Source organism: Heterocephalus glaber, unplaced genomic scaffold (genome assembly GCF_053883595.1).
Source record: "Heterocephalus glaber isolate CG9 unplaced genomic scaffold, H.glaber_assembly_v1.0 deba00001481, whole genome shotgun sequence".
NCBI lineage: Eukaryota > Metazoa > Chordata > Mammalia > Rodentia > Bathyergidae > Heterocephalus > Heterocephalus glaber.
The window spans coordinates 52,732,155-52,759,316 of NW_028258317.1; the positions used below are offsets into that span (position 1 = coordinate 52,732,155).

General features: G+C 39.6%; 1 protein-coding gene across 1 annotated transcript in view; it reads left to right on the forward strand.

Annotated features, from left to right (window-relative positions):
• The window catches only part of Cfap95 (cilia and flagella associated protein 95), a 204,424-nt gene extending 179,221 nt beyond the window's left edge, over positions 1 to 25,203 (forward strand). Inside the window, exons 6-8 of the transcript XR_015440114.1 lie at positions 1 to 16,800; positions 19,505 to 19,721; positions 20,102 to 25,203. The exon at positions 1 to 16,800 is cut by the window's left edge and continues 19,285 nt beyond it. The gene's annotated coding sequence lies outside the window, so the exon portion shown is untranslated. The remainder of the gene's footprint in view (positions 16,801 to 19,504; positions 19,722 to 20,101) is intronic.
• The last annotated feature ends 1,959 nt before the right edge of the window (positions 25,204 to 27,162 follow it).

The window sequence follows — 27,162 nt, forward strand, 5'->3', positions numbered from 1 at the left end:
ATCCCTTGTTCACAGCCCTTGCTGAAAATGTAAAGCTGGTGCTTGTGTTTTACCTTATGATATCTCTCAGATACTCCTTGTCCTTATATCCCTTCATTTGCCCATAGAGGAGCCAATGATGTGCCAGATTTGTTTTCTAGAAAGTAAAGCAAGAAAGGAACCACCTAGCTAGCAATGAGAGTTGGCATTCAAAGCACAAGCACCCAAGGAGGAGAAGAAGACAAGATGGACATTCTCAAAATTAAAAAATTTCATGCATCAAAGGACACTCTCACGAAAGTAAAAAGACAATTCACAGGATGAAAGAAAATATTTGCAAATCATGTATTTAATAAGGGTCTAGTGTCAAGAATATATAAAGCATGCTAACAATTCAGTAACAAAGATGCAGAATCTGATTTTACGTATGAGCAGAGGATGTGAAGAGAGATCCAGAACACACACACAAAAGACCACTAGGAAAAGGAAATATGCTCAACACTTAACCTTTAGGAGAATCAAAACCCTAAGATTCTACTTTGTAATCACTGGGGTGGCTATAATTTGACATAAGGAAAAATAAGTTTTGGTGAGCATGTGGGGGAATGGAATTCGCATATATTACTAGAATTTAAATGGCCCAGCTGCTGTGGTAAATAGTTTAGCAATGCCTCAAAAAGTTATATGCAGAATCACCAAATATAATCCAGAAATTCCACTCCTAGAATGTACCCAAGACAGATGAAAAAGGGTATATATAAATGTTCCTAGTAGCCAAAGACAATGAAAACAACTCAAATGTCCATTTGCTGGTTAACGGAGAAACAAAGTGTGGTGAATCCATAGAATTCTTTCGGGTGTATACATAGAAGTAGAGTTGCTGAGTCATACAATATTCTATGTTTAACTTTTTGAGGTACTGCCAAACTGTTTCTGGGAATTAATTTTTATCTGCTTTTTCTACTACTCGTGGTACAATATGAAATCAGCAGTCAATAACATTTACGGCCATGTACTATACAGGTTTACAGAGCCATTTTAAAGTCAGACACACTTTCACTGAGGGTGTACTATGTGCCAGGGACTCCTGGGGGCTGAGGACACAAAGATCAATAAGACACAGTCCCTGGTCCCCAGGGATCACAGTCCAGAAGGGGGCAGGGAGCTGGACTGGATTACAAAGGCAGAGGCAGCCAGGTGGTCCACGCCTAGAGGAGCTTACACTTTAATAGGGGAAAGTTCTAAATTAAATAAATACCCATGCACAAACAAAACCTTATACAGCACCAGAAGTTGAGCTGAGACAAGAACAGATATTTATACAAACAATGGATCTTAAGCAGTTTGTTTCGATGGGAAAAGTGGGCTGAGAATTCTGGAGGTGATGTGGAGGGACAAATCCTGGCCTAGGGCTCAGAGCACTGCAACGTTCATGCCAACTTGGCCACTGGCTGAATTTATGGATATTTATAAATTTTTTTGTCTATTCCTCTGATTTCAGAGAAGGAGATGATCTGGATCATCTTGCTAGTCATTTGGAGTTTGGACAAGTTGTTTTTCCTGCTGTAGTAAAACATGGAATTGGTTGAAGTAAAGAAGGAGAGTCTTGGGGAAAGAATATAATACTTATTAGCAATATTTCTCTCTGATTGGAGCCCCTATTGGCATCTGAAAAAAACTATTGAACAGGCTTATCCTTCTGGTGATTTGTAGGACTCATAGGATGTTTATGCATGTGGCCAATGCAGAACAAAGGGGAATGAAACTGATATTTGACTAAGGGATCCAGTTGCTACCACTGACTGGCCAGGGATGACACACTTGTGGCCAAGACTGAAGCTAAGGCCATGGAAGCCAGGGTGGGTACTGGAGCAATATAGGATTTTAAAAGAATAACTCACTGTACTTAGTAGTATACACAGAGGAAGAGGAAGATGCCTTCAACTTGCCAGAACTCAGAGCTGACTAACCACATACTCTTTTCGAACTCACCACTCCTTTATTCTGGCAAGATCTATCTTCTCTCCCTTCATTACCTCTCACCCCTCAGTCATTCTTTATTCTCTTAGTCTTTCAGTCCTTTCCTGACTCCACTCGACTCCCTATAAACTCTGAACTCCCAGTCAGTCATTGTTCCACTGCCAGAGACCCTCAGAGTTGGTGTTGGCTGTTAGGCCTGCCACCCTGCTTTCCGTGAGAGCTCCTTCACTCTCCTGTCCTGATGAGGGGTGCTTCATCCTTCCTTTTGAGCCTCATCCCCTGGGAAATTCTGCATCTTCTCATAGGTTCCTTTCATCTCCACCTAATTCCACCACGCCCCTACCTGGAGCTGGTTCCTGAAAGCCATTTCTTTCAGAATCCTGCATGTCTTAGACCTTTATTGTTTTCTCTTTTGACATTTTCTAATTGACAAATTTGCCCAAGTCTCTTTTTATTAAAAACAAAACAAATGCCACTTCTCTTTGTCCAGGATTAATACAGAGAAGTAATGGTAATTAATAAAAACAAAGTAAATTTAACATTTTAACCTCATTTCATGATTATTTTTGAGACATGTTAAGACAGAACTTCAGATCTGGTTATGGACTGAAAGGACATATTTTTAATTGAAACTCCAGTTCTTTTGGGCTGTACATTAAAAGGTACTGAAAAGCTTAAGGAAGGCTGGCCATAAAAGAATGATACCAGTGATTCAGTGATACCCTCAAGAACCCATTTTTAAAAATTTTTCTGTTTTCCCTTCCATGAGGTGAGTTGCATTTAAAATTAGCCCATATTGTGGTCTCAAGATGGCTACAAATAGCTCCCTAACCTGCAGGCTTCCTACTCACCTCTACAGCCAAGAGAAACTTCATCCCAACATTGCCAGTGAAAATCCTGAGGTTCACTGTGAGGGGTCTGACTGAGGTCATGTGCTCAGGTACCTCTGAACCAGTCATGGTGGTTATGGAGTGAATACAATGATTGGCGTAGCCTTGATCATGTGCTCTTTTACCATAGCTGGAGTGCAGTTCTTGTTCCTGAAATCATATTGTGTCCCTAGATTAAATTAGAGTACTTACCTTCTACTCTTGTGCTTCCAGGATCTGCAGACTGGCTTGTCCCTCAGGTCCTGATGCATCCCTAGACCTGTGTCTAGATAGTGTAACCTTTCTCAGACTCAGCCTCTGAGATGTACTAGATGTACAGGCACTAGATGTAAACAAGTACCTTGTGGAAAACTTCAGAACTGTGTGGAGCTTGTGGTCAGAGATGAAGGGTGCAGAGAAGTAGGGAAAGGAGAGGGAAGGGCCATTTGGCCCTGTTATAGTGATGCGGTGATGTCATGCTTTCAACTTCCCAACATCTGCTGGGAGGCTCCTGTTGCTAAAAGCAGAACAGCTGATTAGAGGACAAAAAGAATAAAGTTTCCACTTAATTCTGACCAAAAAGGAAAAGCCAGCTGGTACAACAGAAGGTATGGGGAACATGGGAGGAAGTGACTGAGTCACCTTGGAATTTGTCACAGTAGAGAGAGGGGATGAATGGGCATGTTCAGACACATCCATTGGTTTTTAAAATCAGAGTAAGGTGAAATGAGATCACACTGTTTTTCTAAAGGAAACTATCACTTAAGAAGAATAAATAGCTTTAAGAAAAGGAGTGCTTACTCTGTAATCCTGGGTTATCCTAATGAGAAGGACACAGTGGAGACATTAGAGAAACTGAATGTGCTCAAGAAATTGTCCAAGCCCAGATTTAGAAAGAACAAAAACAGAATCTTGGAGGAATGGCATATTGTCAAGATTGAGTCTAAAACCATAGATGTGGTACAAATCTGCACAAGTGGAACATCCTGAGAGGCTGAGAAAATACTAAAACCAAAAGGCTTATTTTTTCCACTTATTTTTTAAGCAAGAAGATGAACAGAGAAGGAAATGTTGGTATCAAATTAAATGACAGAAAAAATAGAACCACTTAACTGACATTTTGGGGTGCCTCTCTCTTTTTAAGAAAAGGGATTTTCAACATGGAAGGAGAGAACCAGTTCCAAAAGACTAAAGATGATAGTAAAAACATGAGCTCACTAAAGTGCATTCAGTAATTAAGGCAAATGAATTATATGCAAAGGTATTGAAGCAACTTGCTCAGGTGTTAGATCTTGGGATGTGTAGTAAGCAGGATAAGGGCATCTTTCAAAGATGCTCATGTCCTAATACACACAATCTGTGAATATACTACTTTACATGACATGAACCAAAACAAAATAAAAACCAAGCCAAAAAAAACCTTTGCAGATGTTATCAAATCAAGGCTCTTGAGATGGAAAGATTATCTCATCATCTACATGGGGCCTATGTGGTCACAAAGTTTCTCATAAGAGGGAGGTAGGAGAGTCAGAGAAGGAAAAGATGATCTGAGGATGGGAACAATGGTTGGATGTTGCCACTGTTTCCTAGGGCTGTGGGCCAAGAAACATGAGACAAGAAATGTGGGTGACCTGTAGATGCTGAAGAGTCAGGGGAATGTGTTCTGTCTTCAAAGCCTTTGGGAGAAACATCCCCCAGACAGGTTGATTTTAGCCAGTGGAACCAATTTTAGACTTCTAGCCTTCAGAGCTGTAATGTAAAAGAAAAAAATCTGTGTTGTTAAAGCCAGAAAGTCTTTGATAATTTGTTATAGCAGCAGTAGGAAACTAATACAGGATCATCGCTCCAGACTTGAAAAGCCACTACAAAAAGGAAAACAAAGGCTGCCACATTCCAGTCTTAAAATGGGCGTTACCGTAAGCACAAACTTGGTGTTAATTCTTGGTGAAATTTTAGATTGGTTTACTAAACAAGTGGCTTGAAAGACTCAGAAAAGTAGGTCAACACCAGGAGCAAAAGTAAATAAAGAGTCAATTATCTCCAAATAAGGTGACTTGAGATTAAATTTATCAGATTTATTATAAAATTTATGTCTGTAGCAAACAAATAAAAGATTCAACAAAGCTTTGGATAAATGCCATATGATAATTATGCAGAGAAGACAAGCAAATGTAGACTGAATCATAGACAATTTAGGTAGATTCATAGTTAACTGAACACATGTACCCAAAGCATGTTGATTTAATATATCAAAGCCATTTTGGAAAACAAAAACAAAAACTAATCTTCTCTACTACCTTTGGCCAAATCCTATTAATATATATTTATACACAAATATACACACATATTTATATATTTAAATCAATGTGGATGGATATATAAATGGTATAGTTACTAATTTATGGATAAGATAATATTAATGGGTGAATAAAAATGATTAGTATTTAAAGGGTCTTCCTAGGTTTGAAAAAATGAACAGAAGCTGGTGAGATAAGATTGTACAGGGGTGTTTATAAAGTCTGGTATTAGGTTAAAAATGCAAAAGTATAATATAGACAATATAGGAGAGGTCTGGAATGGAATAAATTCTCATTTTCAAACAAAGTAGTATTTGGTGATTTTCACTGATGATGAACGGCATTTGAATCATGAAGAATGTGATCAAATTACAAATCTATCTTGGCTTCCATTTAGGGGGGCCAGATCTTCAGATCTGCCCTTGTCTGGCTGCTACAGAAGCCATATCTATAATTGTGGGATCAGAAAATACAAATACGCAGGTGTGTCCTGGAGCTAATGAGCAGAGCAGTTTGGTTAGGATGGAGCACTCTCATTATGAAGATGTGAGAACCATATTGGCAGATAGGTGAAGCCATACTTCGTTAACTGGACTTTTGAACTCAGCCTACCATGGGAGCTGTATCTTTTAGACAGCAAGGAGGTTCTAAGCATTTGTAAGAAGGAGTAGGGATGTAAGAGTTGTGTTTTTGAGGTTAGATCTGACATTTTACCTGATATAGAAGCAATGGGATGGAAAAATAGTAGCGGTGTGTGGGTAAGTGCTCAGATCTAAAACCAAGACTGGGGTAGATATGCTGATCCTCAATTTCCTGAGATTTAACTTTGGCCCTACCTCTCAATGCCTCTGTTTCCTCATCTGTAAAATGTGAATAGTAATAGTATCTAATAAAGTTGTTATGTGGATTAAAAAAGCTAAAATATGTGAAGCACTTATAATGGTTCTTGGTACACAGGAGAGCTCTTGGAAGTACCTATTATTGTAGTTCAAATTGGAATGTGTGAGTAATAAAAGCTCAGCTGCACGGAGCACAGTGAAGGCAAAATCTAGAGATTTTGTTGCTTGCCTAGTCCTATTTCTGGCCATGCCTCTCTCAAGCCTTCCAACCTTTGTTCACATCATGGTTACAGGGTAGAAGCTTGCAAGGTGCTCACTGCCTGAGGGCTTTCCCTTTCCTTGTGCCCAGATTCCCATAGCTGCTTGCTTCTTACGTTGTATTTCCTTAACTACCTTTTCACGTGTATGCATCTCACTCTATCCAATTTTACTCTATCCAACACTATCTACAGGAAGGCAATGCTTTATCTGTTTCTTTTTATCTCTCACAACATCTAGCAGAATCTCTGGCATGTAGTGCTTTTTCAAAACTGAAGACAGAGCCCCAGATCTGCAGAGGATTGGGTCCAGGAAAGCACACACACACACACACACACACACACACACACACACACACACACGTACCACTACCACAGATACCGAACTGCAGATACTACACAGATCCTATACAACATATAAATAGCTTAGTTTTTGCATACGATCTATGCACATCCTCCAATATGCCTTAATATAGCTCTACATTACTTAGGATATCTTATATATGTAAAAGCAATGTAAATAGTTGTTATACTGTATTATTTAGGGAATACAAATTAGAAAAAAGTCTGTACATATTCAGTACAGGTGTAGTTTTCCCCATGTATTTTTGATAGGTAGTTGGTTGGTTCCTTAGACGCAGAACTCACAAATATGTAGGGCCAACTGTGTTGTTGGTAAAAGAGTGGGCTAACTTGATGATGATCCATGTTTCCAACCCCATGTGGGGGCAGTGGTGGCACCTGTGATACCAGTGACACAGACGCCAAAAGTAAATTAGCTTCATAAGTCAATGTTTCCAATCTGGAGGTATAGGTCACAAATTACTTGGGGTAAAGTTCCAAAGACTCTAAAGAAGAACTCAGTAAGTGATTTCAGTTCATTTTTGTCTGGCCAGTCTCTCTTAAGTTGAAGACAAATTAAATTGTTCACATTTTGAAGATGTGCCCTACCAAAAACTGTTTTTCTGGATGTGTGGAGTGGTGTAATAGTACCATCTGTATTTTTCCAAAGAGAATATTGTAGTTATGAAAATGCACAGTGTATATGATTGGATTCCAGTGTATTTGTGTGGCATCAAGGTAGAGATGCTAATAAATTTTGGTGAGAGTTTCAATGCTTCATGTCTACCTGAAATTCTTCTTTCTTTTCTTCTTTTTTCATCTTCTTTTGATGCATCCTTTGGCAGGACTGTCTTCGTTTAGCAAATCTATATAAACAAAGGACCTTGAGGATGGCTTTTACTACAGAGTTGAGGTAACAAGTCAGCACAGAGGGGGAAGGTAGGATGAGTTTTTCTCTGCTTTTTAATCATGATGATGCCAGTACATGCTACACTATTCCATGTACCCACACAAGGAGGGGAAGAAAAGAATGCTCTAGAAATGCTATTTATCCTTCAGTAAATATGGGCTATTGCATCAGCCATCAGTTAATGGACTGGGATTAAAAGACTACTATCAGCCTAATACTGTGTGCAGCTATTTGTGGTTATAAATCAGACAGGATGTTTAAAAAACTCTAATTAGCTTTGGAGGGAAAAGTGCAAACCACAGTGCAATATTTCACTTTACTTGATTCAAGGAACTAATTTTCATGACTGTAATGAATGTAGAAGCCAGCAACTGAAAAAACAACTCATTTGGCAGAAAAGATAGTCTCATAAGAACAATCTTTCCAGGTGGTAATGGTCAGTAGACAGTAGTTGACTGGTAGAAACTACCCACGAGCTAAGCCTAAAAGTGAACACCATAAAGATTTTCACCTTAAATGCCTGAGTAGCGTTGCTTTGTTTTGTTGATATTGGTGTTAAGGAAAAAGAAAATCATGAGTCTGGACATCCTTCCCTGTAATATTAACCATCTGCCCAAACGTAACCTACTTATTTGCTGGCTGACATTCTACTTCTGTGGCTCTTTCTTTTCATAGTGATTATGAAAAATCCCTAATGGTGACTGCTGTTCACCAACATAATAGAACAGTTGTTTGGCAGATGGCTTCCAAGTTCTTCAACTACAAGTCCATGTTGCCTCAAATTTTAAAAATTCAAATATTGAGACTCTAATAAGGTGGCTGAGCAAGCCAATGTTCCTTGTGTAAACCTCCCAAATAAACTATGTCTTGGTGATTTCTTTTAGAAGGTTAGAAGGAAGAGTTGAGCAAAAAAAATGCAAGGCCAAGGTCAACTAACTCTGGTGGAAAGGAAAAAGAGACCAAAGTCTGTTTTTTCAAGATCCCCCCAGGATCAGAGAAGAATCATTTCTCCGTTAATGCTCAGCAGCTGTTCTAACAGGTGCTAACCTCAATTGTCTTAACCAAAGGTGGTTGAAAAATGATACCTTTAAAAAGTGACAAAATGCTGTCTTTAACTTGAAGAACTTTGTAACAAAGCCTGGACTCAATAAACAAGAGGCTCAAACACTTCCCAAACTTTAGCTATTTTGTTAAAACTGACTGTTTTGGTCTGTTACCTATAAGGGGATATTCCCTTTCGTGTCCATGAGCTTAAGTGTGTATCACACAGGCAATCCTGGGGGGAATTCTAGGAAAGTTTGGAGTGATACCCACATTTAACAACGCTCTCAGACGTTTTCCTATCTGCGTAAAATATGCCTGAGCCTTAAATCATTAAACAAAAGGGAGGAGTTAATTTTTGTGGAGCTTTGATTGCATATGTAAGAAAATTACAAACAAGTGTAATGAGAGGCTTGTGAAGGTTCTTGCTGCATGGTTCCCAGGGAAGGATTATGTCCAGTTTGCCTTTGTTCGTCAATCAGCATTTTCCATTTACCTACAACTCTTTATGAATTAGTTAGATAAAGCCACTATGTTGGGGCTTCTTGGGGCGGAGTCTTCAGGCATCTGCCTTGGCATTTTCCCAGCCCTTTCCTTCTTCTGCAGGTGTTCAGTTCCCATTCACCTGGTAGAGAATCCCATGAACTTAAAGCCCTAGTGTGCAGAGGAGTAAATGCAGGCAGAGGACGTGGAATGACTGGTTTCGTCTCTCACTCAGAGGGTTCTGACCTCTGAGTGGAGGATACAGAAGCCAAGAGTCAAAAGGAGGGAACGATACAACTCATGCTGGAATTCCAGATCCTCTCCTTGCAACCACTGGGGGATGTATGGGTTGCTCTTGAAGGCGGAAATCTGTTGTTCCAAGTTCTCTGGCTTTCATCCTCAAATGTTGGCCATAATTTCAGGCTAGTTGAGATGAATGTTGTATTGCTGGGATTTACATTGCTCTGCTTACAAAATATTTCCCTTTCCCTTGACCCAGAGCAGTGTGTTACTCTTTTTTACCTTTTCCTTGTGCAGAGATAAAATGTCCTGCATGGAGTGAATGGTTTTACAGCCATGCAGCTGGCAGCGGTAGATCACAGAGCACAGCACAGAAATCCAGTTATTTCTTTTGTCTGAGATGAAAACCTACACCTCGGGAGTGGGGGAAGGGCTCTGTTGCAGGGCTGCTTGATCTAAGATTTTGTCAAAAGGACAGAATTTCTGATACAGCCTTTCTCCTGGGTCGCAGAAGTTTGCATTTTTGGTCATCTGAACACAACTGAGATTGGAAAAATGAGACGAAAGAATCCCTTCATTAGGTTTCTGGCTATTTTAGAGGTTAGAATGTATAGCTGAACTAGCATAAATATACTCATTTAGTAATGATGATGATTCCCGAAACTTACTATCAACGTAGGAGATAATTTGGCCAAAATTTGAAAAGAGAGTCATTCACTGAGGCTTTGGAGAGCAATGGTAGAAAAAAATATAGAAATGCACAGAGAGATAAGGTAATTATAAACTCCTCCTGGGGCTTTTCACTGGATGAGAGTGAGTAGGAGAAACCAAACCAAAGAGAAAGTTGAAGATTTATTGTAAATAAAAGAAAAACAAGCAAGTAGCCATTGACAAATACAAAATGAATAGAAATAGATAGTTCATGGCAGAAACTGTTCTGCCCCTTAACGTAATGCTCTCATTCTTTACCTTGCTCTTGTCAATCTTATGTAAAGGTCCAACTCAACCCTTCATCTTATCAAATGGCTGGGGGCCAGAAGGGTAAATGGTGAAAACACAAGGATTAAAATCAGTGCTAGGACCAAGTGCTTGCTAGGGTGGGAAGGGCAGGAATGAGGGTTTTGAAGTGAGGTAGGTCTGGGTTTGAATTCTTGTTCTGCAATATAGCAGTTCTATGATGTCGGGCAAGTGAAGTCCACTTATGTGAGCCTTCATTTTTTTCTTCTATAAAGTAATAAAAGAATACTTACCTGGATGAGTTGTTAAGAGGGTTAGTGATAATACACACAAACATGTCTTCCTTGTAATAACACTGAAGAGTAGGTGAAAAGGAACCATGGGTAATACCAGGGAGCCAATGTAGGGCTCAGATTATAGAGGAACTAGATATAATTCATCAGCTGTACTTGTCAGGATGCTTGGTCACAAGGGACAGAAGCCAAGTCTATTGTAGGTTCAACAGAAACTGATAGGAAACACACCGCTGTGAAAAATCAAAGCTCTTCTTAAATGCCCAATAGCATGTTGAGATTCAGTGGTAACTATGGGACCTGAACCCAGACTGTCCATCTGTAAAGCCCTCTCTCTTAACCTCCTATACCCAGCTGTCTTCACGTTAAAGAGAGTCCATTACCTTCAGCTAACTTATTACCCTCCAGCCTTTGGGGCATTATCTTATGTGTGAGGAGGTATTTTTGGAGGAGTAACCCTCTTGTCCCACAAGGAGTAGATTCAGCTTTGTCCCATCTACTAAATTTGATCTGAGTCCTTGTTTTCAGTTTCTGAAGAAACTTTTCTTCTCTGGTTGAAAAGACTTGCTCTTCTTTTCCCTCAGGAATACCTCCTGAGATTTTGATATTTGTAATCCTATTAAGTAGAACTCTTAAATGTAATTACTGGAAAACAACCTTAATAAAATCTGACTTAAGGCAAGTCCTGAAATACCAGCTCAGAGAGGAACCTAATTAGCTATTTTTCCCTACCCTCAATGCCACAAAGCACATTAAAGCTATAAATGGCCTTAGAGATTATTCAAGCTCTTAACCTCATTTTGTTAATATAGACCCTGTTAGAATCTGAAAAAAAAAACCTATGAATCCTCTCCCGAGAGACATTCATGTTCTGTCTCTCTTGTTCTGTTTCTTTCACACTTGTACACATACACACATGCAAGTACACAAACACACACACACACACACACACACCTTACCTATAATTTTGTTTGGTTTTTGGTGCATTGTCACCCTGAAGGCCATTCATGGGCCTCCAGATTAACCTTCCCTGTTCTAGGCTAATCTCTTTCTTGCAGGTGAAGAAGGTGACACCCACCAAAGTAAAATAAATGGCTTTCCCAGGCTTAAACAGATCAGTGGCTGGTATACTAATCAGGTAGGGCCAAGTTATGCCACAGTAATAACAACAATAATTTCAGTAGCTTAGAACAATGAAGTCCCCTTCTCCCCCGCACATTCACATGATTTCCACTGTGTTAGCTGGGGGCTCTCCCTCATGCCATTTTTACCTGAAAATAATGCAAATTGACAAATGCATTCTATGAAGTCAGCTGTGATCATGACAAGTCAGAGCTTCGCAAATGATGCTCTGATCTTAAAGCCTCTGCTTGAAAGTGACATCTCACTGCTGATCACATGTCATTGGCCAAAGTGAGTCACACAGCCCTGCAGAGACCCTTGGTGGGTAGTGCAAATGACTATAAGGCTAGAAAAGCCAGAGGAGGAACCAGGGCATTTTAATTTTTTATCCAAAGCTCTTTTACTATCCCAAGACTGCCATATCTTTCTCCAGTTCATCTGGATACCCTACCGGCTTGTCATCTCCTTGACAGGGCTATGTGTCTGATGCAAAGTTGAGCCTGAGTGGGTGACTTCTGTTCCTTTAGTTGTAAATGCTGGTTTTTCTGGCACAGTTCATTTAAGATGCTGTCACAACAAAGGAGGCTCACAAAACAGGATGGGTGTTATTGAATTTACACAACACTCATTTTACAAACTAAAACTTTTTCTTTTTATGATCTGATTGCTCCTATGTGCCTTTTTGTTTCTAATGCTCATTTATTTTTCCTGGTCTGCCACAGTGTGGGACCTACAGTGCTGTGAATGCAAATACAGTACAGAGGAGTCTGTGGATTTTTCTTATGCAGTGATTGATGATGTTTGTGACTCTGTTTCTTTTTTTAAATCTCCACTTGTTCATTTCACAAATTACTGAATACTGGCATTGCTCTGAGGGTTGTAAGAATGAGGCAGTTAACAAAATTCACAAAATGTGGCATGATGTAGTTGCTCAAAACATGTAATGTGTTGTGGGTATGTGCGGGGGGTGTGTGTTTACATTTTGAAATCAATATAGGAGAATGATTAAGGGCACACAGTCTGGAATCTGACAGACTAGGTTAACACCTTGATGGCCCCTCTTAGTATAAGTCCTAAAATTTCAGGCCATTATATTAAGTTCTCTGGGCCTTAGTTTTCTTATCTGTTAGTTAGGGATAATAACACTACAAAACTCCTGGGCTGCAGTGAGAATTAACTGAAATAACATGTGTAAAGGATTTACCACTGGACCTGGCTGGGAGAAAAGCCTTGGTATAGGTAGCTATTTTGTTATCAGAATGCTTACTAGACGATAGGAATGGCATTTGGCAGGAGGAAAGAATGGGCTTTGAACCTTAGCTCAAAGTGCAAATTTGGGGAAGTTGCTGCTCTGAGCTTTAGTGCTTCAGTAATATGAGAGAGTCTCCTTCATCTTGCAGGGTATTTGGGAGACCCCCCTAGGGATACAACCCTACACTATCTTACACAGTGCCTGGCATGTTGGATACAGTTAACAAATATGAGTTATTTTGGAAGCTGTGAGCCACATGATGATGAGCAAAGAAGAGTCCTGTCCCTTGCCCTCCGGAGTTTATAATCTCATTATGGGGATAAAACATATTCACATGTAACTATAGATAACCCAAAATGGTGAGTGCTATGAAAGAACTATAGCTAACAGGCTGTGGAAGTCTGAATCAGATGCATTTCTGTAAGAGTTTCTGAGCTGAGCTACAGTGGTGTCTTGGTTTATGAACTCAATTCTCTCCATGATTCTGGTCGCAGGTTGAACTGGACAAAAATCAAATCAAATTTCCCCATAAGGTCAATATTGAACCTAAACATTGAACTTCATTCAGTTCTTGTCTAACTCGGTTTGCAACCCACATAGTGGAAAGAATCAAGTTCACAAACCGATGTACCACTTATTGGCTTTGATGAGAACATAATGCTCTTTACTAAAAAGATATTTTGATTAACAAACACCACTTGTTTCCCTTTCTCTCTCTTTCCTTATCTTCTTTCTTCTTTCTTGTTTCCCTTCCTGATCCTCAAACCTGAGAATACTGATGTTACGGAGAATAGAAATCTATTGCCTTTCCTGCCAGTACAGTTTGCTGCTGCACTGTGATTTTTGGTTGCAATGTTTACAGCAGCTCACTTAAGATTTAATTTGCTATATAACTCTCTGAATTCTGAGGGCCTCATTTTTCATTTGCTGCCTGAGACTCAATGCTCTAGCCCCTGGAATCACTTCTGGAAAGACTTACTTAATATTCAGAATCGATGAACAAACAGGAGAAAAGTTTTACCAGAGGCAGGCTCCAAGTGAGATGGGGTTTAACTTTGGTTTTTAGTGATAGTCTCATATGCTTCTTTCTGCCTCCTGAGTCCGATTGCATTTCTCCATCAATTAGTAAATAAGATGCCTTGGAGGTGCCTGAACTTGGGCATTCTTTCCTAAAGACTTTACAGTCTAGGTCCTCTCTGGGTGCTGTTATTATTTCCTTTTAATCTTGGTGACTGAACTTGCTTGACATTAGAGGAAGCCTATTTTTTCCTTTTCACACCACTTTTGCTGGACATGCCATATGACATGAAACTTGTCTAGAGAGGTCTTAGGGCCAGCCTGACTTTTCCTTGTTCCCATTGTCTGAGGCTTCAGAACTTAAATTACTGTGTTCATCTACTCCCAAGTTCCCTGCCCTTTAGCCTCATGAGAGCCGTCTATACTTAATGGGGTAATTAGCTACCTTTTCCTTGCTTTTCATTCTGTAATGCTTCTACTGAGGTGTTAGTGGATTCATGGTCATACTGCACCTATGACAGTTTTATTATGGCTTGTCCCACCTCCAACATTGAGAACAATCATTTTATACAATCTGACTATACCTTCCCAACTGTACTTACTGGTGGCAGAAATAGGGCAATGAGTCTCTTATTTGAGATTTTGGATCTGAGACTGAGAAAGATTTGGGCCAGTCTCTGTGGGGATTGGAGCCACAAATGTGACAGCGATAGGAGTTGGATGCCAATTTTTTTCTAAGTGGAACCAATGTGCAGAGAGAGAAAAACAGAGCAGACATATACAAGAAGGAGAGTGGAGGGGTGGAGGGTCTGAAGAAAGTTGGAGCTCTGGTTCCCCATCTTCCTAAGGCCCAAGGGTGCGTGTCTTCTGGCAGAGTGGATTCTTCACTGGGTACTAGAAGATACTCTTACACCTTTCAGTTGATCTCCTGTTTGGCTTAGACCGGTATAGGTTGGTTTCTGTTTCAGGTAATCAAAGAGTGCTAACTGGCACAGTGCTCTTCTTTATTGAATTTCTGGGTTTATGCTTTTGATAACAAGTAACCAAGTGAGAAGTTAGGTTACTCCTCAGCACCCTTCCAACTATAAAGGAAAATGTTAACACTTCAAGGTTCTCAAAAGAGAATCAACAAATACATCCACCAGAATTTAAAGCAGGATCTTGAATAGATATTTGGGCACCATGCTTATAGCACCATTATCCACAACCGAAAGGTAGAAGCAAGCCAAGTGTCCATTAACAATTGAATGGAAACAGAATACAAGATACACGTACAATGGAATATTAGTCAATCTTATGACTAAAATTTTAATACATGCCACAACATGTATGAATGTTGAGAACATTATGCTAAATTAAATAATTCAATCACCAAAAGACAAAGATTATGTATTCATCTTGTGTGAGGTACATAGAGTAATCAAATTCATAGAATTACAAAGTAGAATGATAGTTATCAGCGAAAGGGTAATTATCAGAATGGACGTTGTTTTTTATGGGTGCAGAGTTTTAGTTGTGAAATATGGAAAGAATTCTGGAGATTGGTGGTATAACAATGTGAATGCACTTAGCACTACTAAACTGTACACTTGAAAATGGATATAGTCGTAAAATTTATGTTATCTGTATTTTGTCACAATATTTAAAAAATCACATTCCCTGAATAGCATTTTTGATTTCTGTAATATGGACAGAGACAGCAGAATTAATCTGGATTTAAGTGAAAAGCCCACATTCTATTCCTGGCTTTGAATTCAAACAAGTGTGACATCCAAGATTGGTTGATGTCTCTAAACCTCATCTCACTCATATGCCCCTTGAATTCATTCATACAGGTACCTGCTTAGGTTCTAGGTCCTACTTCCGGGAACAGAGATGAATAAGAGGTGGCTTTCTGGGGAAGCTTGATCTAAGAAATCATCTCTGAGCGTCTCTGGGAAAACCTAGCCCCAAGGGACTCAGCAGGGGTGGTACTCCAGGCACAGCAGCAGTATGCCCCAAATTCCAAGCAAACAGGGGCCTAAGAATTGTAGTGTTGAAGCTGGGCAGCAGATAAGGACAGGTAAGGGGAAACTGATGGGAGGTGGGGCTGAATAGGGAATTTAAAACTGGGTAGTGGGTGGTGTGTGGGGTACTTTGGAGGTAGGCAGGTTTTCCTTCCCTGTGCTTGTTCTGCAGACCCTCAAGAGGCACATGTAATCTAGGGGATGATTCATGCCGAGTCTCCTTTTTGGGTATTTTCAGTACCCATTTGCTTATAAGAGTTGAAATCTCTGGCTATTAAAGTCCTAAGTGATTTTATCTGACCCAACATTCCCTAAATTTATGACCATGGAATTTGCTGATATATCCTTTAGTGCCAAGTCTATATTAGAAAAAAAAAAAACTTTGGGAAAATCTGTGTTAGGAGTGGAACCCTGCAATATAGGGCACGTTTAATCTTGGCTTCTTCTTTTAAAAGCTGAAAGACTTGTGCTGGGAGACAGTCTCACATTCTGTATTTTTAAGACTAGTCTCTTTCCTGCCTTCCTCTGCTAACATTCCTAAATAGGAAAGTGCCATGTAGGAGAAGGCCAGGATGTAAGGGGCATCTGAATTAGGCATCTGTGTATACATTCTGCCTCCAAAACAATTCCCGACTTCTTTTTTAGAAGCAGGACTCTGAGACAAGGACTTTAAGTGCAATAACTTATTTGGGAAGTGTTCCTAGGAAATACTCCTGGAGGAATGAGAAAGTGATCCAGGGAAGATAAGGCAGCCAGTATATAATGTGCATTCAAATAATTCAACATGCGAATGGGCAACTGAAGTTTATTCCCTCTGGGAAGCTCCAGGAGGCAGCGCGGAATATACACCTCAAGTCACTCCGGCACAGCGGCAAGAGACCCGGGACGTAGTACGCCAGCTCCTGACAGTGAGTGGGTAAGGGCCGCTGGTCTCAATTCCCCCAGCACATCAATTAACTGTCTTAAGGTTCCAGAATTTCCCAAAGACATCATTTCCAAGTATTAGCTGACTTAACTCTCACTTTTACCTTCCCTGTTTCAAGTCCCCACTTCTTTAGTTATCTGATTAATACTCCAAACCATACCTCAGTCCTCCTGAAGAAACAGAGTTCTCATGATCAAAGGCATGCTTTTGTTTGGGCCTGAAATCTCCTCCCAATTTGGCTTTAATTTTGTCTGGACAAAGGCTCTTTTTGCTTGTGTCACCTTGAATAATAGAAAATTAGAGGGGCCATGTTGGACTCTGTCCCTAAATCTGTGCTTTCACTTCTTTTCCACCCTCCAGACCCAGCCACATTGGCATCCAGCCTCAGAATTTATCCTCTCGTACTTAAGCAACATGCTCCATTTTTATCTATTTCATTTATTCCATCAACAAGAATACATCGAAATCTACTGTGTTTAAAAGGAGAGTGAGCGAGCTACAGTAACAGAAACTTGGGTAGATTAAAATTCAATAGTAATCATGTTTCGGTGGTAGAATTGTAGAATTATATTTTCTCTCTTTTGTCTGTATTTTTCATTTGGGGTTTGAATAAACTTGTGCTTTATTTCACAAGTTGAAAAGTTGCATATAATGTGTGCAACAAAACAATTAAGTGCTAAAATTTAGAACTTCACAGAAATTGCAGAGTCCTTGCCTACTTTCCTTATTCTCGTCTCCAAAAATGTTTGTCCCATTTCTAACCCGAAGGTCTCTTGGTGCTCATTTCCTTCCCTACATCTGCTACCATCCCCATTGTTTGTGGCCCATAAATTCTTCTATTTGATAAAATAAAATCTTCAGCTTGAGGGAAGTATTTTCCCCAAAGAACACTAGGCTTAAAATCTGAAGTTTGTGCTTCTAAAAGCAAAAATACTCTGTAAATGCAAATGATTACTGTTTCTATTTGTTTTATAGGTTGTTAAGAATGTAGAATCTGGCTAGAAAGTAGCTCATGGATTTTATAATGGAAAAAAAACACAGAATGCAGAGTCCACTCCATGTGAAGATCTCCCATTTCCTATGGGGGTTCAGATACCAGTGTGGTGCTCTTGCCGGGTCCAGTGTGCAGTGTGTAGGCCTTGACTCACCGGCCCTCAGCAGAGTCTCACCACAGAGTGCACTGGCAGAGCCAGGTTCTAGGCTGAGGTTCAGGAAAAGTCTGTTACAGTATCACTCCTGGCAAATACAAATTATAGTCTTTTTTTCACTGAGGCCCAGGTTTGCTTGGCATGGCCTGGTGTGTCTGGCAAGACTCAGTAATGGTGCTCTAGCTCCAGAGCTGCCTGCCTCTCACAAATAGGCTGGGTGTGGTCATTTTAACAGGCTCACATTTTAGAATATGATATTTTTCCATTGCTTTTCATTTATTTACTCTTTGGTGCTCTCTTCCAATTGCTCCTGTCATTTCTTCTTAATATGAATGTTGGAAGCTTTAACTGCAATTTTGCAGTACATGCTTTTATTCCATCAATATTTTTGCACCCCGTCTGATCACCTGTGATTATGAACCCTGCTATCATTTTGAATAAAGATCAAGCAATTTGCCTGTATAATTTTTTAAAGGTGAAGGTCCAGTGGAAGTGGATATAATTTGAGAGATGATTTATACAGATTTTGGGCAAAAGAGAGTGAGTTATTTAAATATTGAAATGAATGTACATAGGTTTGATTATGCCCATGGGAAAAATATTCTCAAAGTTTAAAAAAATATGATTCCTCAAGAAGAAAGCCATTTATAGCTGGGTGTTGTGGTGCACCCCTGTAATCCCACCACTCTGGGAGACCGAGGCAGGAGGATTTCAATTTCAAGCACAGACTGTGGGCAACAATTTAGCAACAAAGTGAGTGAGACCCTGTCTCAAATATATGAAAAGCTAGGGATGTACCTTAGAGCAAAGGCCCTGGGTTCAATCCCCAGTCTTGCCCCAAATTTTTTAAAAAGCCATCTACGTTATTATTTCACTTCATTACTTCAAATTCTTTGAAGTTTTTTGTTGCTTTTAGGATGAAGTTCAAGTGCATCAGAGTTGCCTTATGAGATCTGGCATGATCTGGCTCCTGCCTCTTCTAAATCCCCAGCCCTCGTGTTCTAATTGCAACAAAATCAATTTCTTTCATTTCCTGTAGCGCACTAAACTCTTTCACCTGTGGGTCATCACATTGGAGTTTTTCTTCCTGAAACATTCCACCCATTCCTCTGCATTTGTGTGACTCCTACTCATTTGCCAGGCATTAGCTCATGAGTGGCTTTCTCTGGGGAGCCTTGCTTATCTTCTAGGTGAAGTTCTTCTCTTTTGTGTTCTGTCATTATGGCAGGTCATCATCTGTTTACTTTATCTCTTTCATTAATCTGTAAAATTGCTTGAGAGTAGGCGTCCTGTCTTTCTGTTACCATTTTCACCTTTTGTGCTTATCCTGGTTTGCACATAGTAAGTGCTCAACAAATATTTCTTAATTGAATGGGTACATTGGGAAAGTTTGTTGACAGAAGGAATCAAAATTTAAGTTATGAGTGCCCTACTTTCATTAACTTGAGTACCTGAATTAGCAGTCAGTTCAGGTCGAACAATATTGAACCAGCTACTTCTACCTACTCCACTTCACTCAATTGTTCCCTTAACTTTCTGTTTTACAGGTGAGGACAGTAGGGCTCAGTGAGGACAAACAACATGATTATGGCAACCTGTGGACAGAAAGAACTGCGCTTTAGAGACCTAACTACTCATGGCTCTTGGCCCTACAGCAGGGTGTTGTCTCTTCAAATATTTGACTATATCCAAATCTTGTTGGCACCTTCATGTACTAGACTCTTCTTCTGGGACAGAGGAACCCATGATTTGCCTTCATCAAAGGTAACACTGAGATAGAAATTGAAATGGTAGATTGGAGGGGAGTGAAGGGAGAAAGCTCTGGGTGAGGAATCCAGATACTAACTAGCTATTTTGACCTAAAGCAGATCACTTAGCATTTGGGGACCTTAGCTTTCTCATCTATACAATGAGTGAGAATGACTGGGTAATTTTTAAAGGTACCTCAGCTTTAAATTTTGTAATCCTAAACTTGCAAGCTGGTATAAGGTATTAGGGCCACACAGTGATTATGTGTGGGATACTATTAAGCCTACCTGAGACATCTCATTTCTCAGAGGCCACACTGAAATCTGCAGGTAAAAAGGAAGAGAAAAAACACAATTTCATATCATTCAGTTGTGTACTTTTTTGTTTGTATACAGGTAACAAAATAGTAACTATGAGTCAGGGGAGAATAGAATGAAAAGAATACCTCAAGGAGAATATTCCAGCTTCTCATCTGCTGTCAGTATTGGCTCCTGAATAAGCTCAAGGGAAATTTCTGTCTGTTCTGCACACCCTCCCACAGTCACAGAACATTCTAACGGACACTTATTTTATGAAAATTGTTTGTTGCTCTGCATCTCTTATAATTACCTTATGTATTTAAGCAATTAGCAATCAGAACTCACATCTTATTGGTACCCAAGCAAATGTGAAATGTAAAAATGCAAATTGTAGAGAATGAAAATAGATTTTAGGTTGTTTGCACATATGTTGATTTCCATGAACAATTAAAACTTGCCATATTTGTAATGATTTTTAAAGGTGCCAAAGTAAATAGAATAATTATATTATCTATGTGTGAATTTAGTAAAAAGAGCAAGAAAATTGTCATTCTGAATTTGAAAAGAGAAGCTAATTTTGTCTTTAATGTAGCTGAAAACAAGGGACACTATGGAGTGAATTTAAATACACATTTAACTGTAAAAATCTTAACATTCTCATAGGTCATATGGCCATCTTAAAATGCCCTTTACAAATTGAAGTTGTGGAAAAGGAAGTGGAAAGAGATTAAAATTAACAAGAGACTTGAACTTGAGGGTTAGTCTGAGATTAAAACAGTAGCCATGGACCAAGCAGTGGAAAGTGAAATAGAACATGAGAATTTTCCCCATTTTCTTTTGAGACTACAGTATATCAAAAGTCAGGAAATACACTTTTTTTGTGACCAGCTGTGAATGTCAATTTAGACAAGTCACATTAGCTCTCTGGTGAAATTACTATTTTATAGAGCTACACCTCAGTAACTTTAGGAAGACAGTGGAAATATCCAAACAGTACTGACACCACAGATTGCAGCCTTATGGAAAGTTAAATAGATTCTGAAAGTAGATGTCCATTTTTCATGGGAAAAGAATTATGCTTTTGTTTTTCTTTCCAACCAACTTCTTGTATTAACATGGGATCTCGGCTACCAAAATGGCCCGATTATTGGTTCTATGGTATGAACACATAAAAACTAATCCCTATAGATCATAGATGTAAAAATTCCTGAAGATCTTAACCTGTGTAAAAATTGCCATATATATTTCTTTAATAGATTTAGAGTCAAAAACTGTATTTCTAGCAGGGCTTTTGAAGTATTGGGACATTTCATGGAAAATGGCTCTCTTTTCCCTTTTAAGAACAGTGCACATTTTTTAGAAGTTAATTAAGAACAGCATTATTTCCTTTTTGACAACGAATCAATAATATCACTCCAGAGTGTTAAGCACCTTTCTCCAAAGAATATATTCAAGTGAGAAATCCAATTTTTCTTGTACATAAAATTGCTAATACAATTTGTCTCTGTGACAATGTAAAATGAGTTATCAAGTGTGGAGCATAGAGTGTGTTTATTTCATCTGTTGAAATTCAGAAGGAAGCAAGGAACGAGGGAAGCTTCAATGTTAAGTTGCGGAGAGAAGCTTCAGTTGAGTTTCAAAATAGCAACGATGATGATAATGTAGACTAAGGGAGCAGGGCCCATTTTGACGCTGAATTTTGCTGTGGTCTGAATGTTTACATCTGCCACAGATCTTGTGTTGAAATCCTCATCCCCAAGGTGGTGGTGTTCAGAGATGAGGCCTTTGAGAGGTGATTAAGTCATAAGGGGGGTCCTTGTGAATGGGATTAGTGACCTTTCAAAGAAGCCCCAACAGCTGCCTTGTTCCTTTCACTACAACAGGACAAACAAAGAGGGTGCCATCTGTGAATCAGGAAGTGGGGCCTTACCAGACACTAAATCTGCCAGTGCACTGATCCTGGACTTCCCAGCCTTCAGAACCATGAGAGATACATTTCTGTTGTTTCTATGACATTTTGTTATAACGGCCCAAACAGAATAAACAGGCTTGGAGCAGACATTCAAGAGAGAACTCTGTGAACTCCAGAGTGCACTACAAAAGTCAGCTGAAGCATGATGAGCAGGAAAAAAAATATGATGAGCAACAAGGAAAGAATTTAATTAGTGCAAAAGAAAATGGTACAGAGCCAGGTGGCTCAGTGGCAAGAATGGGGAGGAGAATGTGGGAATTGTGAACAGGATGAAAGTGGCAGTCAGAGATTGCAGAGGCTCTCAACATGAGGTCAGAATAGAGGGACCCAGTGAACCCCAGGGTGATGATTATTAGTAGGTCCACCTGACTTGCTCTTAAACATCCATTTTTGAAAAATTATGTGAAAACCTAATTGTCAAAAACTAAAGGCATGTTTAGTAGCTAGTTCTTTAAAATAAATTTATAGCTTGGCATGGTGGTGCACACCTGTAATCCTAACACTTTGGGAGAAGGACTGTAAATTGGAGCCCACCCTGTGCAACTTAACAACTTAGTGAGATGCTGCCTGCCCCCCCAAAAAAGAAATAATGAATGAATGAAGAAAAAGGGGGCTAAGGATGTAGTTCAGTGTGAAAGTCCTGGGTTCAATCCCAAGTACCACTAAAAATAAATATACAAATTAGTTAATTAACAAATTAATATATGGAAAGGAAAAAGGTACTTTCATAACACAAATACTAATTCTCTGAAATATTTCTTTTAAAATTCAAGACTCTGGCAAGGCATGGTGGTGCATGCCTGTAATCCCAGAATTCAAGAGGCTGAGGTAGGAGGTAGGAGGATCACTGCAAGTTTGAGGCCAGCTTCAGTTAGGTTGTGGGTTCAAGGGCAGAGTGAACTACAGAGTGAGATCCTGTCTCAAAAATTAAATCAATAAATAAACTAAAATTCAAGATTCTTGTTTATGTTGAATTTTCTCCAATCAATGGACAACTGAATCAGGCAGTTGAGAGAGAAATACACATCTTGCCATTTTGTAGTTCAACTCCTCAAATTCTGGAAGAGAAGAAAATGAAGATTATGAGGTTTTCTTAAAGTTAAGTAGTGAGGCACTGAGAGTTAACTAAAGGCTGAGTGATTTGTTCCTGGCCCACAGCTGGCTGTCTGGAAAGTCAGAGGTAGAACCATGTGGTCCTTCCTTCCACAGGAGACCCATTCTTCCTGCGTCTCCTTAGAGGACACAGTGCACTGTGTGAAGAGCGGGAACACAGCCACAGTGCCACCTTTCTCTGGAGCCCTCTCCAGCTCCAAAGCCCTGTGTTTCTGCATCACTACTTCAACTCCTGTTTTTGTTTTTTTTGGTACCGGGGATTGAACTCAGGACCTTGTGCTTGCGAAGCAGGCAGTGGAACCACTGAGTTAAATCCCCGGCCCCTCAACTCTTGTTTTTTAAGATTGTTGCCTGAAAGGATTCACTGTAAGATCAGGAGGCAGCCAGAATAGAAATAACTGTTATTGGCTCCCAAATGGCGAGGGACTACAGTAATATATCTTATAGAAGGAGATAGATAATGTTAAAAGAAGAAATTTATCTCCCAAAAAGTAATAAAGCTTTAAAACGGAGTAGGAAATAAAAACAACAGCAGCCCAGTTTCTCTTCAGTTCTTTCAGAATCTATCAAATATGGCACCTTAAATTGGTCCTAGCTTCACGGATACTACAAGCATGATGTGTTTGAAGTTGCCATCCATCTCCAAGAACATGTCATTTTGTTCCAGCTTTCTTTACCCTGCAAGCCATTTAACTTAGATTTTTGCCACTTCTTCTCAGAGATTCCGCGTGTGTCTCTAGTCCCCCAGAAATGAGCCTTATATTTATAACTGCAAAAAAATGCTTTATGTGAAAGTAGAGAGGGAAAGAGATTAAATGCAATTCTCAAGGATCATTTTTTTATTCTCTCCAAGTACTGTATAATACTGATCCATACAAAATGGCTCTTCTTCTCCTCATAGGGCATACAAATTTCTTGCTAAAAATACCTTACATCATATGCATTCATATCAAGTCTTTCATGTAGCAAGAATTTTAGTTGGGTCACCAAAAGAAAAATAGGAATGACTAAAAGAGATCCTAAATAAAAACTACTTTAAATAGAAACCACACTGTCTGATGACATCCTCTAAATTTTAGATTGCTTGTAAGCTATCAAATAAAACATTTAAATAACCATCTTGTGCTTCCATGTAGACAAAGCCACAGAATCAAAGAATGTTAGAGGTGAAAGAAATCTTACAATTTCTGGGGAAGTTTTCTTATTTTTTGCATGAGGAAATGAAGCCTCATATATTCAGATTAGGAGGGCTGGTCAAGTGCCAGTCTATAAAGAGCACTAAGACATTGCTAGAATCAATAGGAAATCAGTGCCAGATAACTCAGCTTTCGATAGCCAGATCCTTATTACTTTGTGTACAATCAGCTAAAAATTGATTGTCTGCTAAAATATCTGGAAATAAAAAATACATGATGTGGTATGTTAACCAAGAGTAAGTAATTTAGGGCTGCGGCTGTAGCCACTGCAAACACATAAAAAAGGGAGTATTTTACTATCTGAATTTTAATTTCTTTAGTTTGCTTCCAATCACACTGATTTTTAAAGCACACATTGACTTTTAAATTCACAAAAGAGGACAAGAAGTACAGAAGAATGAGTGACATTTCTCTTAGATTTCTGTCTGAAAAGAACACTGATCCAACTTTGGCTGATAGAAAATATATTGGTAATAAAATTTCTTTCTGAAAGCAAATATTTTAAAATTCATATTCTATTTCTACAAAATGGCAAAGTGAACAAAATGGCTGGCAGAATGCCAAATCATTAATATGCCTCAGATACTCACACATCTTAGCTGGGCCTTAAGACCACAGGGAGGGGCTGACTACCAAGATCATGGGGCCTTTGCTGTGGTCATCCCGATAAATAGAATTCAACCAACAATGATGCTGTGCCTGTGCAAGAACATGGAACTATACCCATAAAACAGTGGCACGGTCCCTTTCCCGGGATCTTGTGTCCTAGTTGTGAAAAAGACTCGCAAACATTAACAGTACTGTAGACGAATACCTTCCTGGGATGGCTGAGGTCCCTGGAGAAGTAGAGGATGGTCGGCCTGTGCTTGCTAATGGACACCAAAAGGCTTCAAAGAGGAGGTGAGCTATGAGCTGATAACTGAAGGGTGAATGGGGGTTTGCCAGGGGGAATGGACGGGGAGGGAGAACAAGAAGTCCTGGTGGAACATCAGCATATGCACTGGCCTATGAGACTTCCTGGTGAAAAGGTTCAACCACAACATTAATATTACTCTTAAAAAGCATCTGCAAAAGAATTAAAATGTGTTATGTTCTTGTACCAACTGTCCACAATGAATATAATCATTATGTACTGCAACATATACTAGTAAAAATTCTTAAAAGAATATCTTAACAAGCATCTGCAAAAAAATGGGAATATACAATGTGTAGTGATAAATTACAAGATACAGCCTTCAAATCTCCACTGGACCTTAAGGAGTTTTCTCTCCAGCTGCTAAGAGCAATGCCGCGATAGTCCTCAGCTATTAGCCTTCTCCGGGAATTGCCTTATCTGTCGAGAGTGCTGCTGCCCCAAGTCTTGGCCATTTTTCTAGGCACCTCTGATGACTGGTCCAGGTGGAGGTGCCCCAACTTGAAACACTGCTAAAAGCTCATTCCTGTTTCAGGCTCCCTGAGCAGTCAGCTGAAGCCTTCTGCATTGCAGCCCAACTTCCTCTTCCCAGCCCTGCTTTCATCACTTTCCATGACTACTGACCTGGTGAGCATTCTTTAGTAAGCCTCCAGCCTACAAATCTACATCTCAGAGTCTGCTTCCTAGACCTTGGGGGTTAACTAAATATTACAAGATACATAAAATGTAAAATATCACACTTCAACAACCAAGAGCCTGGCAGGCTGATACTCATCAAAGGACGGTGGGATGGACTGAGAAAATGAGATGGATCACCAGTTTATGGCAGTGCCACCTAAACCGCCTCTTCTGAGCATTCCACTGAAAACAACTTGACCCCTTTTTAATCTTCTTTCTAACAATACCCTTACCTTCAGGGGCTTTTAGTCGCTGGGGCTCCAGCCTCCGGAAGACTTTTCCATGAGTCCCTAGACCAGTTCTACTCCTGGGGGTCCTCCAGATATTTCCCCCAGCCCATACAGAATTACTCTCTGGCTATTATTTCTTAGTGTTATCTTTGGTCTGCATGGATCAGGTGTTTGATGCAAGCAGCAGTCTCCACCCCAGCTTACTGATTCAAGAGAAACCACAGTGGCACTGGGGACGGGAGTGGGAAAATCTGCATTATAAACAAGCCCTTCAGGAGATTCTCAAGTCCCCTGAAGCTTTAGTTTGAGAATCTTTTTCTCAGATGTTCCAGGACAGTATTAAAGAGAGACTACATAAAGTGTTCTTAAATTGCCTGTTGTAGCCTTTGTTGTATGTAATCTGAGAGCTTTATAATTTGTGACAGAAAGATATCGATGTTACATTTATTCTGGTTGTGGTGATACTAGGACTTCAGTTCTTCCTCAGTGGCTGGGATGGAGGCTGCCTTAGTCTTCTTCAGAAATCAGACAACTCCAAACACATCTGGGAGTTTTGGAATGTGGTTGGGATCCAGGTTGGGTTTTTGGGGACAATTTTTTGAGAACATATGCCAGTTTGGTGATATACCACTGGCGTGGGTGACTGGTGGCAGGTTTTCAAAGTTTAGCTTCACGTTTCTGTTCAGTTGGAACTGCACAGGGAGTAGTATGTTTTAACTGCGTTTTAACCAGAGTGGGGCAACCATGGATTTGCCAAAAAGGCTGTAGGTTAGAGTACTGCAATTGTTGAAAATAATTTTTTTAAAAATGAACTTACTGGAGGTATTAATTAAATTTCATTAAACTCTCTTACATGTACAATGACTTTAAAGGCAAATAGTCAACTATGTAACCATTATGATCAAAATAAAGACCATTCCCATCATTCCCCAAATTCTTTAGTCAGTGTCCTAGTATGAGGGAACCATTGAACTATTTTCTGTAACAGTAGGTTAGCAGGGCCTTTTTGTCATTTTTATTATTATACCATGCCGAATGTGCTCTTTATTTGAATG